General features: G+C 30.7%; 1 protein-coding gene across 1 annotated transcript in view; it reads left to right on the top strand.

Annotated features, from left to right (window-relative positions):
* Positions 1-209: 209 nt before the first annotated feature.
* The window catches only part of LOC131845106 (protein Tob1), a 50,736-nt gene continuing 33,112 nt past the window's right edge, over positions 210-17,833 (top strand). Inside the window, exon 1 of the mRNA XM_059194139.1 lies at positions 210-496. The gene's annotated coding sequence lies outside the window, so the exon portion shown is untranslated. The remainder of the gene's footprint in view (positions 497-17,833) is intronic.

The raw sequence follows: 17,833 nt of genomic DNA, 5'->3' as shown, positions 1-17,833 counted from the left end.
GTCTAATGACATCTAGATACGTCCTTAAACTTGTCAAGTGTATCAGCACGGTAGAGTGGGCAAGTGCAGGCCCAGTCCCCGTGACCTACATCCGACGACCCTCGCTCGGGAAGCTGCTAATTTCCACCATCGCGGCCTGTAGCGACGTCACAGCGGGGGCCGGGAGGGCCTCGTCGGCTCGCTGGCTGTACGCTCAGTCCACCGCCCCACTCCGATCTACTAGTACGCGTCAGTCGCGACTCAACAGCGGATCAACACGCCGCCCCGCGAACAAATTCACGACCTCAGTAACGCCGCCTGATTAATTTTTTAATGTGCAGACCCGTATTTTTGTAGTGCGAAAACGGTGAAAGTATTTTTTTATTTGCAAACTGTGATAGCGAGTCAGGCGGATAGAGGTTTGGGTGGGGCGCGTTCCGCTGACACAGTGGCTCAGTCAGCCGCCGGTCGCCGAGTGGCAAGTACCATTGATTGTCTCCACACCACCGTACGCCAGGTACGTAACTATCACGTGCTTGTATTTTCACCGCGGCTATTTCCACGCGCGTATTTCAGACGATCTGCTTAGCGTTCAAGGCCGAGTGTGTTTGCGTTCGGATTTACGTTACGAACGTACGTTCATGTTTTGATTGTTTCTATATAGTATAAATTGTATTAATCCATTATCATATGGTCTTTGAGATGAAAATTAATGAGTTTCACGCGCTGCAGTTCCGGTGCGTGCCTTGTAATATAATATGTAATACGATAACAGAGTTGAACATCCAAGGTTGTTATTTACCTGACATTGCCATATGATGAATTTCTAAATGAAATAATAAAATAAGTATGTCGAAGTGCAAATAAAAATTATGGCTTATATTTAAGTATCTATTTGACATACTAAACACTTAGATTAAATAAAGTTAATAGAACTTTTGTAGTATTTTACGTTAATTCTATATAAGAAGAGACCAAAAATATTTAGGATCTAACTTAAACTAAAAACATAATTTCGGTAAAAAGTAACTACTTTTTAAATAAAGTCTATTCCACTATAAACAATTAAATATTTGGGAGACAATCAATATTTGGGTTAATATTTCAAATACAGGAATTCTCAAAAAAATAAATACATTTAACATTCACTTCATAAATGCTATATTAAAAGAATGAATAAAAATATATGTTGTTATTGCTCTCTATCCCTTGCCAGTTCTTTTTAATTTCAGTAGCCAGCCGAACTAGATGGTAGGAATAGTATTAAAAAAATCTGAAGTGCATTAAAAGGTTCTTTATCAGTAAATGGTTTTGACTTTATTATTAAAATCTTTTTTTAAGTAATTTATTCTATATTTTGATATATCTACATCAATATATTTGTTGGCCAGATGTACTATATGATTACTAATGATCATGACCTACAACTCTACGCACTAAATCAATGTGGGATAAACTTTTTGGCAACAGTAATGGCTTACCTACATTCATTCATATCGTTCTACTTATTGAATAGGCACTTGTTTATTAAATAAACATAATCTACAAATTTGAGAAATTTCATTATATTTGCATATTATTTATAGCTTATAATTATTACCTTCATTTTCGTGACTGAAAAAAAAATAAAATTAATGTAACACTAACCACAGCCTTTTATAGATATTATGAAGTAAAAAATTATGTAAAATTAAGAAAGTTCATAATAAATAATCTTTAACATACACGCAGTAGACAAATACACAGATGTACGTAATAGATACGGACAAGCTCGTATATACAATATAAAATATATCGAGCGGGCATCGAATCCGCACTATCAGAGAGTGAAGCAGTCTCTTAAACTGCTACACCGCTAAGGTCAATGTAATTAAGAATATTAACAAACATCTAATTTCGCTTAATCACGATAAATAGAGTGAAACATGGAATCAAATAGAACGGATAGAAATACGATGACAAACCGAAGGCAGCCAAGGAAGACGAACGAAATAAAATGTTTGTTCAAGATGCTGAAATACAAATTATTTATTTCATGGCTGGTTGCATTAGTATTGAATTAATAACAGAAAATAAATACAAGATTTCGATGAACATAAGAATATATATTGTAGAATGAATAGGTATATTAAGTAAGTACGCAGTAATTATACAAATAGGTTTGAAACGAAAATATAACAATTCTTTTATATAAACTATTTACAAGATGACCCAAATTCCACGTACATAAAACTTAATAAATTCATATTTAATTATATATATTATACATAATCTGTTACCATCTGATGTTTGTCTATTTGTCTATATCCTCTATATATAGACGAATAGATATACAACATCTATACATATAAATAAATAATCGTTTTTTACTACATGCATATGAATATAAGTATACTGTTTATCTGTAACATCTGAAATAATTTTGATGAGACTTTTTTTGTTTTTTACTATACTTTTATTTTAGAAAAATAAAATTAAGTTCCCACGGACGTCGCGGGAACAGCTTGTATTATAATAAAATCATAAAACCTGCAAGTTTAGAATTATACTTTTTTTCGAAAATAGAATTCTAAATAATAAGCTACAATGTATAAAACAACCTTTTTTAGCATTGATGTCTTATTTTTACATCATGACGACAGCATTCCAACTTGGACAAAATGGGTGTATGCTTTATCAGCATCGATGAACAAAATCATGTGATACAGTTTGACCTCTCCATTGTACGAGGTCACATAGAATATCTATAGAGGTCTTTGTTACTTAGACATTGAAAATGCCTAATGAAGACAAAATAAAAAATCTAGCTGTAATGTGAATGCATAGCTTAATAGGAGTATATTTTGCTTAGAGTCAGGTCCTTGTGTAAACTAAGTAATTACGTAAATGACGTTGAAAATTGACACTGAATACTTCCTGGCGGAAAAGGCTACGGAAAACAGCAAAAAAATTTCTGATAAAATGTCACTGGTTTCTGATAAGTCGACTTCAAAAGAGAAGGTTCTCGAACTTTCAGTGTATATAACAAGCGATATTTATGCGGATTTTTTTACTTCACATAACTCGTCTTATGCTAATACTACCTGTTTGCATCAACTTTGTCCGCACTTTTATCTCTCGTTCCCATGAAATTTTCAGGAAATCTTTCCTTAGCGGATATCTAAGTTCTAAACTTAAAATAGATTTAACCGTTTTATAGTGCAAAAACTCCCAGGCCAATCCATATAGAAATATGTTATTTTATAGGGAAACCAAACCCATATTTTTTTACTTAAAATAGCAACACACAAGTTTTTTTCTTATTCTTCTTGTGATGAATCTACATTCCGAATAAGCGGTAGAATCAAAAAACTTGACTATTCAAAAGTGATTATATTAAGTTTATTTGAATAAAGATTATTTCTATTTCTATTTCATAACCATCGGCAGTAGAAGCCGTAGGTAACACCTCAAAATCCCCTATTGCTATCAATGTACCATCAGATCGATCTCCACGCGCCTCCAGGAAACCATCGTGTTTAATTACTGGTTATTTCACCGCTATGGGTCTGGTCTGTATCTTTCACTGGTCGTCTTCTAGCGTATACCGTTATCGCAGGTGGTGGTACCGTTTCATTATCATCTATTAAAATAAGACCTCTGTATTACCAAGGTCATTATTCCATAATGCATTAGTTCGATAAAATATGCCTCATGGCAATATCGAATATAAAGAAGTACCTATTTCTTTTTTATTATATCAATAAATCGCTTATTGATTTGTTATCGCTTTATTGTATTTTTTTGATTAGCAACCATGTGTAGATCGGTTTGCTCCAGAACATTTTCATGTTTATTTGATACTGTACCCACGTCTTAACCTGGTTTGTCTTGAGATAAATTATAGTCTAAATCCGTCCTTGAGATATAATCCGTCTCTATTTATATATATCTTTATTATTCTTTAACTGTTTTGTCGAGAAAATAGCAGTCACGCATATAGACAATTTTGCATTTATAATATTAGTATATATTCTAATGAATGTCCTTCAATTGGCAGTAATATTCTACGTACTTAACAATGTGTTGTAATTGGAATTGTTAGATTTTGTTATCTTTCTTGCATTTTTAAACACGTTGAAGACACGTTGAAATTATCGAAATTGGATACATAAACCTTCATAATAATTTTAGTAATTCCTATAATGGATATATATATATACATATACACTATGAAAACCCTGCATGGCTGCATCTCTCGGCTTTGTCATGAATTAGGATAAATAAATAATGCAGACCAGGATATGATCCGTATACCAACCACTTAAATCAATTGAGTCATTTAAGCTTGGTTGAGTCACAAATATCCAATCGTTTAAACTAACACCATTACAAATTTTTATATTACTCGGATAAAACCTTATAGATATTATCAAAAGTAAAAATAATAATTACGAAACGATAGCCTAATGTAAAGAGACACAGAATTCATATAATCTTACGTAATTTTCGCGACAACACAAAACGTATCAAAGCTAACCTTTGTTAGCCTTGTTGTACACAACATAAACACCTGAAAATCAACCGACTATTACTTGTATTGGTGTCAAGGCGATGCTGTGATTCGTGACGTCACGAGTCATCTGGCATCATCGGACCGATGGCATCGCCAAAACATCAACAAAAAGTCGTGTCGAGTTGTTGACGAGACGATTTGGGTTAGATCTACAGACATGCTACAGACAGTCAGACTGACATCAAATAAATCAACGGGACCGATTTACTCTGTGTCCTCAACTTGCTATACCTATTTCTCATTATATATATATAACTATATATGTATTATGAGAAGCAAAAACATTGTACCCCTTTTTACGAAAACTGCACGAACGTAGGAGTATGAAATTTTGCAAACTTTATACAGAGAATTAATGCTGAATTCTATTTATTTTTTTAATTATGTTTGAAATTCTTTAAACCAATCAATAAAGCATTACACATATTATCAGGTATTTAACACACATAACATTTATAATTTAAATTATACTCATTAAATCATTATCCAAATTCACTATCAATGTATAATTTGAAACATAACTTTATTTTACAATATAGGCATCACTTAAGAAAGTTTAAAAAATATTTTAAGCAATAAGCTGTAATAACAAAATATTTATCAATTTAAGTTTAAAGTGAAATGAGACAAGTCTCTATCATCTCTTGGTACGATACTTAAGTAAAAGTAGAGTGAGGAAGATATTTTCCTATATCTAACGATATATCAGATTCCTTATCTTTACCTGTACGTCCATCGATGTTATATCTTATCTCATGCTTATCTATATTTAGCTCTTTCATTTTAAGATTATCTAATAAGAACAAATCTCGATTTTATAATATTGTTTCTGAACTCTACTTTTTATAGATAACAGCATATAAAAGTAAAAAAATACTGTAACTATATAATACGCTAACAAATGCTAGCATGCAAATAATCATAGCCTGTCTATGCATGTTTAAAGTCAACGTCAAACAAAATGATAAAAAAATTACTACCGAGCCAACATGCACTTATCGTATACATAAGATGTATGAGATAAAAAAAAACAAAGTATTTTCAAATCACGTGCAGCCAACATTTAGTAACAAACTTTAACGAGATTTTTATTAGAATTCTAATACATTGACGAAACTTTTTTAATTTAAATTTGTTTTTAACTTTTTCAACTTTTCATTTTAATATAAGTAAAAATACATCTGTTCTAACTGACCGACTCCTGAACTACCTACAAATTAATATCGAATTAGTTTTTGTTTGACAATCGCTAAACTAATACTTCTATTGCGTTGAGTAAATGTAAAACTTACAGTCACTTTGAATACAGACAAAGCTATAAAAATAAGTTAAATAAAAAAAATACTAGTTCAGATGAGCCACTAATTTGACGCAGTAAAACTAAGAACAGCATTGGTTTTAGAACTGTAACGGTATTTCTATAGATACATCTTTTCAAATGGCACCACTGAAATTGATCGGTATAGTTATAGGATTATAATAAATAACTTGCTGTTACCTGCGACATCGACTTTACGACGGAAATAAATTTTGTTTTATTAAAATACTAGCTACCCACCCTGGATTCGTATATGTGTATATGTATTATATATATAAACCTTCCTCTTCAATCACTCTATCTATTAATAAAAACTTCTTCAAAATCCGTTGCGTAGTTTTAAAGATTTAAGGATACATAGGGACAGACAGCGACACGTTTTATACTATGTAATGATAAGTCAAATTTCTAAAATAAAAGCAGCTTAAGTTACACCTTATAACATTAGCTATCTGAGAATGACAGACCGGTCCAAATAGGTTGTTTTAGAGTTTTAGAGTTGTAAGAATCGTTTGTACTATATGCTTTCATATGTATTTAGTGAAAAGCTGTTAATTTGAAAAACCAAACGGACAATTCAATATTTTTTATTTATATAGATGACTGTATACTATGGAATTGTTTAAGACACGCACAAGATTTCTGAAACAATAAAAGCTTACACATTTTGCTTTCTTTATTTCCTTCAAACAACGAAATAACCTATTATCTTACATCTAGTCAATATACCGCTATAAGGGAACTGATTTTGATAAATTACTTCAGTTGTTCGTCTATGAGTAGCAACAGTGGGCTATTTTTACCATCCCTCCATTGCTTTCACCTTGGCAGGTCACGCTATCAGCTTCTTTGAGGCCTTTTCCTTGTTACTTTTAATTTTTCCTATTGCCTCTTTAGAGGGTACGAGTATAGTTTTAATTTATCCTTATTCTAAGTCGGCTGGCCATTACTCGCTCGTTTTTATTGTAATACCGGTGTTTTTGTGATAAGCAACAAATCATAACTTTAATGTGCTGTTGTATACCTTTATTGTACGTACGTAAATTTCTTATATGGCAGTTAATTTTCTTTATGTCATAATGTTTTCAAGTAAATTTCAGAGCTATATACTCTGCAGAATAAACATAAAATCGAGTTGCGTTGAGAATAAAAATTTATATCCCCTCTGAGCAGGGTAATCATCGTTTGATCATAAAAAAAACAATGTTTATCAATAAATATAAACAATTGACATGACAATTAACTTCCCAACTTTCAAATACGATACGATTTATCAGAACGTATTATAATTAGTGCATAGTCAAAATGTAAAACACCACACGCATTTTTTCGATCAAATATGTGTAATGGATTTGCAGATAGATACCAATGGGATAGACAGAATAGAATAGAATAGCGAGTGATAATTGTCTTCAACACAACGCTTGCATCATTCACTGTCCTAACAAAACATCTGTATTATACAATATGCTATTAAATACTAATAAATTAGACAACAACTATAAATGTACACCTATTTTATATTTATATATGTACACCGATATTTATATTACTACGTTACTAACCGACAAACCTATAACGTGTACGTAACTAAAATTAACATAATCGGAGCCAACTCGAAACCACCTTTCAAGTAAATTGCCAAAGAATAGAGTCAACTAGTATAGCCGTTTGATTATTATGAAATATTACGTGACCGAAATATCATTGTTAGGGGAAAATACGTTTACGATAAACACGCAATACGTATATTTACTGAATGAAGTGTACCTATATATGTTGGAATGTTTTATTTTTATCAAATATTAATCAGAACATTTATGTTCTGTTGTCACTGAAATTCTCTGTTCTATGCGTGCAATATTTCCATGTTTTGTTATGATGATATGACGGCCTCAGTAGTATAGCGGCTACACACCGCTTTACTTCCGATGGTCGCGGTTTCGATTCTTCACACGGAACAAACATTTGTATTCACGCGTATGATTGATTGTATCGGTCTGGGTATTTTCTATGTATATTATGCACGTATTTACAAAACATATCTAAGTATTTTTATCAGTTATCTAGTACCCATAACACAAGCTCTTCCTACCTTAAGACTAGATGGCGCTGTGGTAATTATCCAGGGTTTCTTATTATTATTTATTTAATTATTAACTGCATATTTATACCTATATAAATCATTACTACATATATAAATCTGAAAGTGAGTTTGTTTGTTATTTTAAAGGTTTATCCATTTTGCGATAATACCACAATACAATTGCGACAAGATAAATATACAAATTTACCTATTTAATATTATCAATAAAGATTTAAACATGAACGAGTTACACAAAGGCATGAAATATAAAGTGGAAATTAAATTTCCTACTAAACAACAATAATGATATTTCTTACTATTATTATTAGTTAAATTAGTTAAAAATAAGTATTATTTATATTATTTAAAAATAAATATATTTCAAAAGCGTCATTGTGGTCATATTACCGTTAAACCCCTAACTACCCCATGTGTGGGTACAGTCTCGAGCTTAATAAATTTTAATTTACTAGATGTAAATAAAAATTTACTAAGCTCGAGACTGTAACTCAGTCTGCGAACACTTTGTAATGTAATTTTCATTATTAATGATTCACGTCATATTTTATAAATTTACATTAATAATATTAATATTACACTCAAGTGGTTGGAAGTTCTATATTTATTAAAATGTCGAGTGCAAAACGAGCCAAGTCTGACATAATACCACTGAGAGACATTAAGATGGCTGCCAAAGACTAAGTAGATATTCATCAAACGTGATATACCACCTCATATACAACGCAAGTACAGTGTTTGTTAAAATGGATGAGAAACGTAATTAGGATAAAGCATCTGTCTTACTCTTAGCGTGAAACAATAACTTACGAGAATGTAGCGGTATACTAAAATGGAATACCATAGTTCCTTACTATATGTTACTACCATAGATAACATAATATTGCATAATACTACTAACGAATGAAGGTTCTAATTACAACATTTCCTATGTTGTATTGCAAAATTACTAGGCAATAATTATATCTATAGATATAGATTTTTATTAAAAGACACATTATAATCTTATTTCTAGTATACATTTTGGAGATACACAAGTTTAGAATACTAATATTATAAATTCAAAACTGTGGGTCTGTTTGTTACCTTTTCAGGTCACATATTTCCAATTAACACACAATAACAATTAAATAATCAAAATTTAAATACTATTAAAGATCGTTTAAATGATTGCTATTCATAATTTACAATTTTTCTCTATGACAATAATGAATGGTTAATGACTTTCATTAACACATGGCGACATGATTTTTTTAGTTTTTTAGTAATTAAATACATGGTGATTTACATTGTTACAATCAACCTATTATCATGAAAATGTCTTGAATCTGTAAATGGAGCTGTTAGCCATATTAGTAAGATTTACTACGCTAACGGCCTCGTCGTTTACTACTATTCGTGTATTGTAATTTATACTTAGAGTAGAGCTCAGTGGCAAGGTCAATACAGTCCGGCCACTCAGGGTTTGCGTTTTTGACAGGTCGGGATTGAATGGACGATGTAACTTTGAACTGACGAACAATTTATGGCAACATTCTAAATATCTATTATTTGCCTTATTTATCGAGTAATAACATTAAAAATTTAAAGATTATTCCAACTTACAATAAACATATTAATTTTGGGATGAAATTATTAACTTAATATAAAAACAATAGTTTTCAAAAGTCAAGCCATATGAAACTGCACTGTGTCAGAGTTATGTCAACTGTTTGTTTTTGTAGTGATGTGAACAAATAAAATCATTAATGTTATCAGTCGTTAATAAGGGAAATAAAAGATATTTAAAATTTTGACTTAAATTGTACGTCAGTTCAAAGATACATTGTTTACTGAAATTACTTGAAAAATAAATATGTATTATAAAATATATTTCAGTATGTGTGCGAATAGTATTGACCTTTCTTATGTCACTTACTGAATGTCAGATATTGTTACTGTTTTACAAGGTTTTAACAGAGTATCGATAATCAATAGGTATACTAATATGTTCAGAACATGATGATAAAATATCTTTAACAGCTTTGTTATTCTCGTTTTCAATAACACACATCAACACATTAATATTAGTACAAGTACTATTTTGATGGCAAATAACTATTATTTAGTATTCACTAATAACTAAATAAGATTCCATTATATTAATCACAACTGCAGATTAGTAATATTCACAAATTGTTAAAAAAAGTACAGAAGTAAATACAAAACATTGTATTTACAGGGAAGTTTTACTTAAGTTTAAATAATGTCATTAACTACTTTAAGTGAACCATTTCCTTGGCTGTAACCTAGAATTAAACCTATGCTAGGTTTAATTAACTCTCTCTCTGCACAATCACTTTAATGACGAGTCTCCGTATCAATAAAAATAATTAGCAGGTTGTTGAGATATTTAATCTACGACCCTTTATGCAAACTGAACATCCATACCTTGATGTGTAATATTGACCGTACCATGGGAAAAAACCTATTAAGGATGAGTTTATTTAAAAGAGCAACACACAAGTTTCTTCTTCATTTTTCTTGTGATAAGACTGTGCCGAATGAGTAGTAGAATAATAAAGCGCGACTATTCAATAGTGCTCATATTAAGTTTATTTATATTTCTTGCCTAGAAATATAAACTGATAGTGATGATTATGTATAAGAAAATATTGGCAGAGTTTTCATCTATCAGCCAATCAAATCCCCAGACATCGTTCCATTATAATTTTCCTGATAACATTATCGTATTTGCCATATTTTTTTATCCAATAACATGATGGTTCATGATGAATATCTAACTTTAGTTATCTGATAACATACTCTTGTCATGTCAGTATAAATATAATGCTGAATAGTGTCTATAACATGGATATACAGGTAGAGAATGGATGTAGTCATATCTCAATTTATATGAAGAAAAAACACTTACAAAACTATTCGCTATGATACGACAAAGTATGTTTATAGATAACCCCATGGCAAAATTACCTTTCCAATACTGTTACAGCACCATCTAGTGCCAAACTACGTAGAGCTTGTAATATGGGTACTAAACTCTTAATACATACCAGTATATATATAATAATCATATTCATGAATACAAACATTGTACCTATCGTGCGATAATCAAACCTGCTACCATCGATCAGTCCGTCCGTCGACCGCAATCAGTTAAATATTATCTGTAATCATGTTTCCATCAATCCCCCCAATGATCAATGATGTATTTTCTATAATTCGGAAATGTGAATCAGTCGCATTCAAAGAGCTTTTAGCTCTTTAGATTTTGAAATAAGATTTAAAATTGATAAATAATATATATACATATATAGATGCGACGTATATTTAGCATCTGTAGTCTGTAACATTTGTAAAATGAGTAAAAGAAATAACTAAAAATTATACGACCACTAAAAGTAGAGCTTTAAAGCTATCATAAATGTCAACTTCATTTAGCAACGTAGCAGTAGTAACTTTATTTTAATATCACACTTTTATTTATTTAACTGCAGCCTTCGCGGCAGCAAATTGAATTTGCATGATACTTGTGTCATGTCTCTTGAGACGCTTCTCAGATATGTCATGTATCTACCGGAATGCTACATGTCGAGACTAAAATTATGTCCGGTCATTATATGGACTCATGGCAGTACATGACTTTAATTTGTAGAAATTTGCATCTTTAGTACTATATACCGTTTGCTGTCAATCCATATAATTCATATTAAACTTCTACTATCATTCTTGTACTAATAAGTCTGACGATATCTATATTTCACAAATCTTCAGTATTAAAATACATATAAATTTACATTGATACAAATAATACATATATTTAAGGTGTGCCTATCTGTATGTTAGCTTTTCACAACTAAACGGTGGAACAGAGCTTAATGAAATTAAACAAAGAAGTAAATTAAATCAATACATATACTACCTTTAATTTCCAAGAAAGTAGACGAAGATGGGGGAATCTGCTACATTTTTAAATATTTTATATGTATTACATGATAGTTCAATATAAATGAATAAAGTTGTGAATATTATGCAAATTACTTCATAAAACAAAGTTATTACAGAAATTAAATTAATTTTGCCCTATGACTGCATAGCTTTGTTCATTGGATTTAAACACCTATAAATATTTATAATTATTAGGGTCCCCCTAATTAAAGTTTTACAGATAAACCTGTTAAATTCGTTAATAATATTCAATCTAATTAAAACTTTTTAAACTAATCTCCTTTTTTGGCAATCAAGCATACGGCCCATTTTTTGTAAACGGTTACCGTAGCCTATGGTAGTCTTGGTTTTAATAAAAATATTAAGTATAGAAACGATAATAACTCAGTTTTATATGAAATTTAATGTTCCAACAATGATTATTATCTATATTTTGAGATTTACGTCTCTTCAAATCATGTATTGTGTTCAACGACGTTAAATTATGCGGTTTGACAATATGTTCAACATATTATGTGTGTAACATAAATAAGCGAGCTACAATATAACATAAACAACGATGTATTGCAATAAAATATTACAAAATTATTAAAACATTTGCGAGTTTGGATTTTCGGGGTAATCTCCGGTAGGTACCTACTGCTGATCTGATTTTGAAAATTCTTCTAGTGTTGGATAGCTCATTTACATAGGAAGATGAGTTGTAATGAAAAATATTGAAAAATGTAGAAAATGTGACGCAGACAAAGTTCACGCAACTTGTGAGCTACTAACGAATAAAATTTACTTTTAGATTTTTAACAAGCATCAAAATTATTCACCTGTATACTGTTGAACCTTGTTAAAAAACTCCCGCTCACTATACAGTTTTTCTTTAGTATATATTTCATTACGTTGAATAAAATTTGTTTATATTTTGAACAGATTTAGATAATTTATTATAAAATATATTTTATTACAGCAATAAGGCTATTTGCAGATTTTTTTCATATTATTATTTTATATCATTACTCCATCGTCATACGAAATCATATTCTTGTCCTATTCCCATAACGATTTGAGGTCGGGGAAATATAATATCATCCATATCATTTTGGGATTTTGCATATAATTAAAATAATATGTGACTTTCGGTTGTCTGGCTAAACTCCACTAAGGAATGCCTTTGTTAGTAAAGAATAGGAATGAAAAGTTGTATGTAAATAAAGGAAGTTAGTGGGTTGAAGGATTTATGAAGGAAAAGGGGGACACTACAGAACTGAACGGAATATTAAGGGAACTGTAGTAGCTTGGAGACCAGAGTTGCATACTCCTATGTGCTATTTCTACGACCGACCAAATCATAATAAAACAGCCTTAACGTAACACATGTGGATCGACGATCCGGTCAAGATCTTTGAAAGGCGTTCGATGCGAGCAGCGCAGGACCGATCTTAGTGGAGATCTTTTGGAGAGGCTGATGATGAACATAATACACCTAAACATCTAACGTCACACGAAATATCAAAAAGATAAAAGATGTTTACGAAATACGTACATAAATTTGACAATTACAGACGTATCTTAATTACGCACTAATATAACAGTTACTAAAGTCAACTTTAGACCTTTAAATATACTGTGCAACTACTTTCCAGATGGTTTCATCTATAAAGCGGAACGCTATTGAAACAGATGGTTTGAATTCAAACACTAGTCAACTGTGACGTTTGCATTGCCTGTAACCGATATTTAAACAGCCTAATTGAAAATATTAGTACCTATATAGCTTATTTACAATATCATCTGCGTATTTGTGATGCCGTTCTGAAGTAAAAGATTTAAATTATTGACTCCAATACATCTAGAAGTTAGGTGTGTCTATACATACACAATTTTGTGAGAATCAGACAGAACAATTCCTAAATATTATATTACTAAGTTTTTATTTGTTAATAAATAAATATTTTTATCTATGTTAGATAATTAACTTTTATCGATTCAAATTAGTCATAAACGTAATATGCTTTTGTGTGCTAAATTTTAGGTACTATTTCTACTCTTTCCCATATGATAAATGGCCCCGAAAACAAAGTTCTCATCCCTGATACAAAATGTCGGAGGAAATTAAGATACAAGACTATCATTACAGAATTAGGCTAAACCATCCTCTACGCTACCTCTTATGAGCTGCTGTGAGATGATACCAATAATATAGTATTAAAAAATAACATACAAATATATACATATACATATGTATATACACATCAATGTCAGTATAAACGACATATTTTAGTGAGGCGATTGAAAAATATATGATAAATATAAATGAATTGTTACTAATTACAAACGTTTTCTTCAATAAAATATACGTCACGTCGTCGTTTCATTGAAATTTACAGCTTTCCAACAAATCAGACGTTTTAACATCGTACGCACTGAGCGTTGGCGTAAATTGCAAATTCTTTGTAAATTCTATTCGCTCGTATTCGTGTTGTGCCTACTCAGAACTAATTTGTAACGAAATCTAATAATTTAAAGTAAAATAGTGTTGACATTTAAGTACAAAACCATTTCAGACTGAGTGCGGGAACAAAGGCGAAAGTTCCTTAGACGTTATTACACAATATTCAAATTAATTACTATGGTATTGCTGACAATCTCGTTTATTAACACAAACTGAAAGCGTTTCCATTTACATATGAATACGGTTATTTGTAGTGTGATTGTTTTAGAGTACTACTAAATACGAAATTGTATTTCACCCGATTTCAAAGAAGAAAGCTTACAGTTTGATTAGGTATATTTTCGTTCGTTTATCTGCACATTATATATTAGAAACTTGTGAAGTTTTGTTATTATAGTTATATTGTTCGGTAATTTATAAAATAAACATACACTTATTAATTAATCAAATTATAATATAAAAATTTCTGTATTCAGAAGAATCGAGCATAGAACCGAGATATAAACTGACAATACTCGTAGATTATTTCTAGCTTAGAAACTATATATAGTAAAACTTTTTAGTGTTATTTTGATGGATGTACTTTTATGTAGACATACTTTTATATTTAACAGAGTAATGTGCTTACCTATAAAAGAAATAGATCTCGAAATTGTTAATAATTGGTGTCCTACTTTACACTAACTATTCTTATTTGGAATCTGCCTCGCTCGTGTATATGTGTGTTATGTATTTACTATGTAATAATATATGATATTTATTTATTATTATTCAAAAACAATAAAGTTTTTCATTATTTTACAGTGTGCTAAAAAGCAATACAGTTTATACGTATGTCAATACCATACCACATGTATAGAAATTAAATAAGTTAAATAAACATTTTCTTATGTCTTTGCTAGTATAGTATAGTTACGAAAGCCTCCACATAAAATTCCAAATGTAGATAACTACTATCATATCATGTCTAGTCCATGACTCGTTTATTACATTCGGATGTTGGTACGAGTGCAAAAAACTCGTTAATTCCACGTTTACTAGGCGTTATCGAGTTGCAGCCCGCTCAAGCTGGCCGTCGACAAACAAGGATATTGGATGATGGGGTCGAATGCGGCCTCGGAAAGCATCCGTCAAACCAATTCCCTCCTATTTGACAACGCGGTAATATAAAATGAACTACATTCAGAGAATCAATTGTAAATATTGTTACATATAGGGTTATTCGGAGTGGGTATCGCCATCTCAAGACACTTAAGGCCTATCAATGCGATCTTCCAAAGTATATAATTTCATCTTAAATAGAAAATCCATTACACGAACACGCAGTTAAGTAAGTTAGTAATAGAGTACAATATATAAAGATATACTAACAATTATGTACATATGTATTAAGAAATTAAATAAATCAATGATAATACTTTGATATTGTTGAATGAAATTAATATATTATATTGTTGTAACAAAAAAAAATGTTCTTATGTATTTGTATCAGTTGTTTAGTACCCATAACACAAGCTCCGCTTAGATTTTGACTAGATATGATGATCACAAAACTTGTGAATAATTCTGAGATAATATTATTGTTTAAAACAAGAGCAGATCACTGTGACAAAATTAATGCAAATCGAAAACGAGTTAGGTTATTCTATATTATTTGATGTATAAAATATATCAACATAATTCAGTGTTGGCAAAGAACGATATTTTTTTTGTAATGTACAGAAAAAATATAATTGAATTTGGAATCCCCATTTGGTACCCGATTTAAAATATATACTGTACAACATTATTCAAGGCACCCAGTAATATTCCGTCATCTCGCACCCATATAATTTTCATTAAACTGAGCGAAGGCTGAACTTATTTATTCAAATATTCAGTCTGATTTTCCATTTCCTCATTGTGTTTTCATTTTTATCAAATAAGCGCGAATGAGGCAATATTATTTATAGAAAATTGTATAGTATTACAATATGCTAATTTGATTTATCATAATGACATATTTAGCATAATTGTCTAAAGTAAAGTATATGACATTTTGTTTAAATCAAATGGCTGAAGCACAATTATGATACAATAATTTTATTAATGGTTATAGGTACACAAAAAACAATGTCATTTCTGAGTATTCCTGATTGATCACTTTAAAAGTGGATCTGTAGCGTATTAAAATGAAATTATTGTAATGTAACTCCTATTTGCAAACCATAAATTTTAATTAAATATCTATTATATCGTTGTCATAATTAGAAAGTAAATTTAGGTGATATTTTAAATGAATCATTATTCTAAATTCATAATAATTGACATCTCTAATTTAGTGGAAATTGCCCATATTTCTAGCATTATAGAAAGTCAATTATCCACAAGTTAACCACGCCGACGTGAGGACCAGGCACTTTTAAACTAGAGGAGATAAAGTTTTTAAAATACGCGGTTTCTAGCGCCGGCTTTCATTCTTAGAGAACAAGATCTGTAGGAATATCGGTCTACGCGTAGACGTAATAGGTACATAGGTTATTTATTATTTTATATGTTTCGCAGACTATTTTTTTATTATATAGAGGTATTAGTACATACGTACAAAGTATAATTTTTAGAGCGAAGTGGGAAGATTTTTATCAGGGGACAAAAGTCACCGACTCTGCTTGTCCCCCACCCCGTTGTCTGTACTATGGAATAGATTTTCATGTGGTGGTTTCAGTCTATTAACAGAGTGATTTATAAGGAAGGTTTAGGTTCATAATTCGGTCTGAAATAAACGTGTATAGTCACTAGTATACTCTAATACGAATAACTAAATTACGTCACAAGGTACGTTTCCGAAACAGTAGTAAAATAACCAGATGTAAGGCTATCTGTCGGTACAAAAGATAAAATAAAAACACGTAGTTGTCACGCATTAGCGGCCGAGCGTGCGTACTGCCAACGGACCACAATGAATGGGTCCCGTGACATTGGACGGACACGTGCTGTGACGTAACTTGTGACACGACTGGCAGACAGACGGGCAGAACAATCTGGAATTGAATTAGCATGATACGTGTTCAATACACAACTTAGTTACGTCTGTCTCTATGTAGGTATATCTGAATGCAGTTTAAGATATATACCTTGAGGACTGTATTAGATGGTTTAAAATGAGTGTATATTCAGACATATCATTCGAGAACAATCGGTATATGACAATAGAAGTTCAAAATATAAAATTTAAAAATCTATCAAAAAGGTTACCTTCGGCAGTACTACTGATATTATGTACTGAAACTGCATATATATAATACATAAAGCCTATATACCTATTTATATCAAAATTTATTGTCTTCAATATCAAACAAAATAGATATTTCATCTATTTATTTTATTTGATATCTCTAAAGAACTTTACATTTAAAGGTACAACTACTACGTATATTATATATTGAAACTGCACTACAAACACAAATAGTTGAAACAACTTATTTTCTTTATTATCAAAATATA

The sequence above is a fragment of the Achroia grisella genome, unplaced genomic scaffold, assembly GCF_030625045.1.
Source record: "Achroia grisella isolate CSIRO2021 unplaced genomic scaffold, CSIRO_AGI_Agris_v1 utg452, whole genome shotgun sequence".
Classification (NCBI taxonomy): domain Eukaryota; kingdom Metazoa; phylum Arthropoda; class Insecta; order Lepidoptera; family Pyralidae; genus Achroia; species Achroia grisella.
This window is presented reverse-complemented; position numbering and strand designations above follow the sequence as displayed.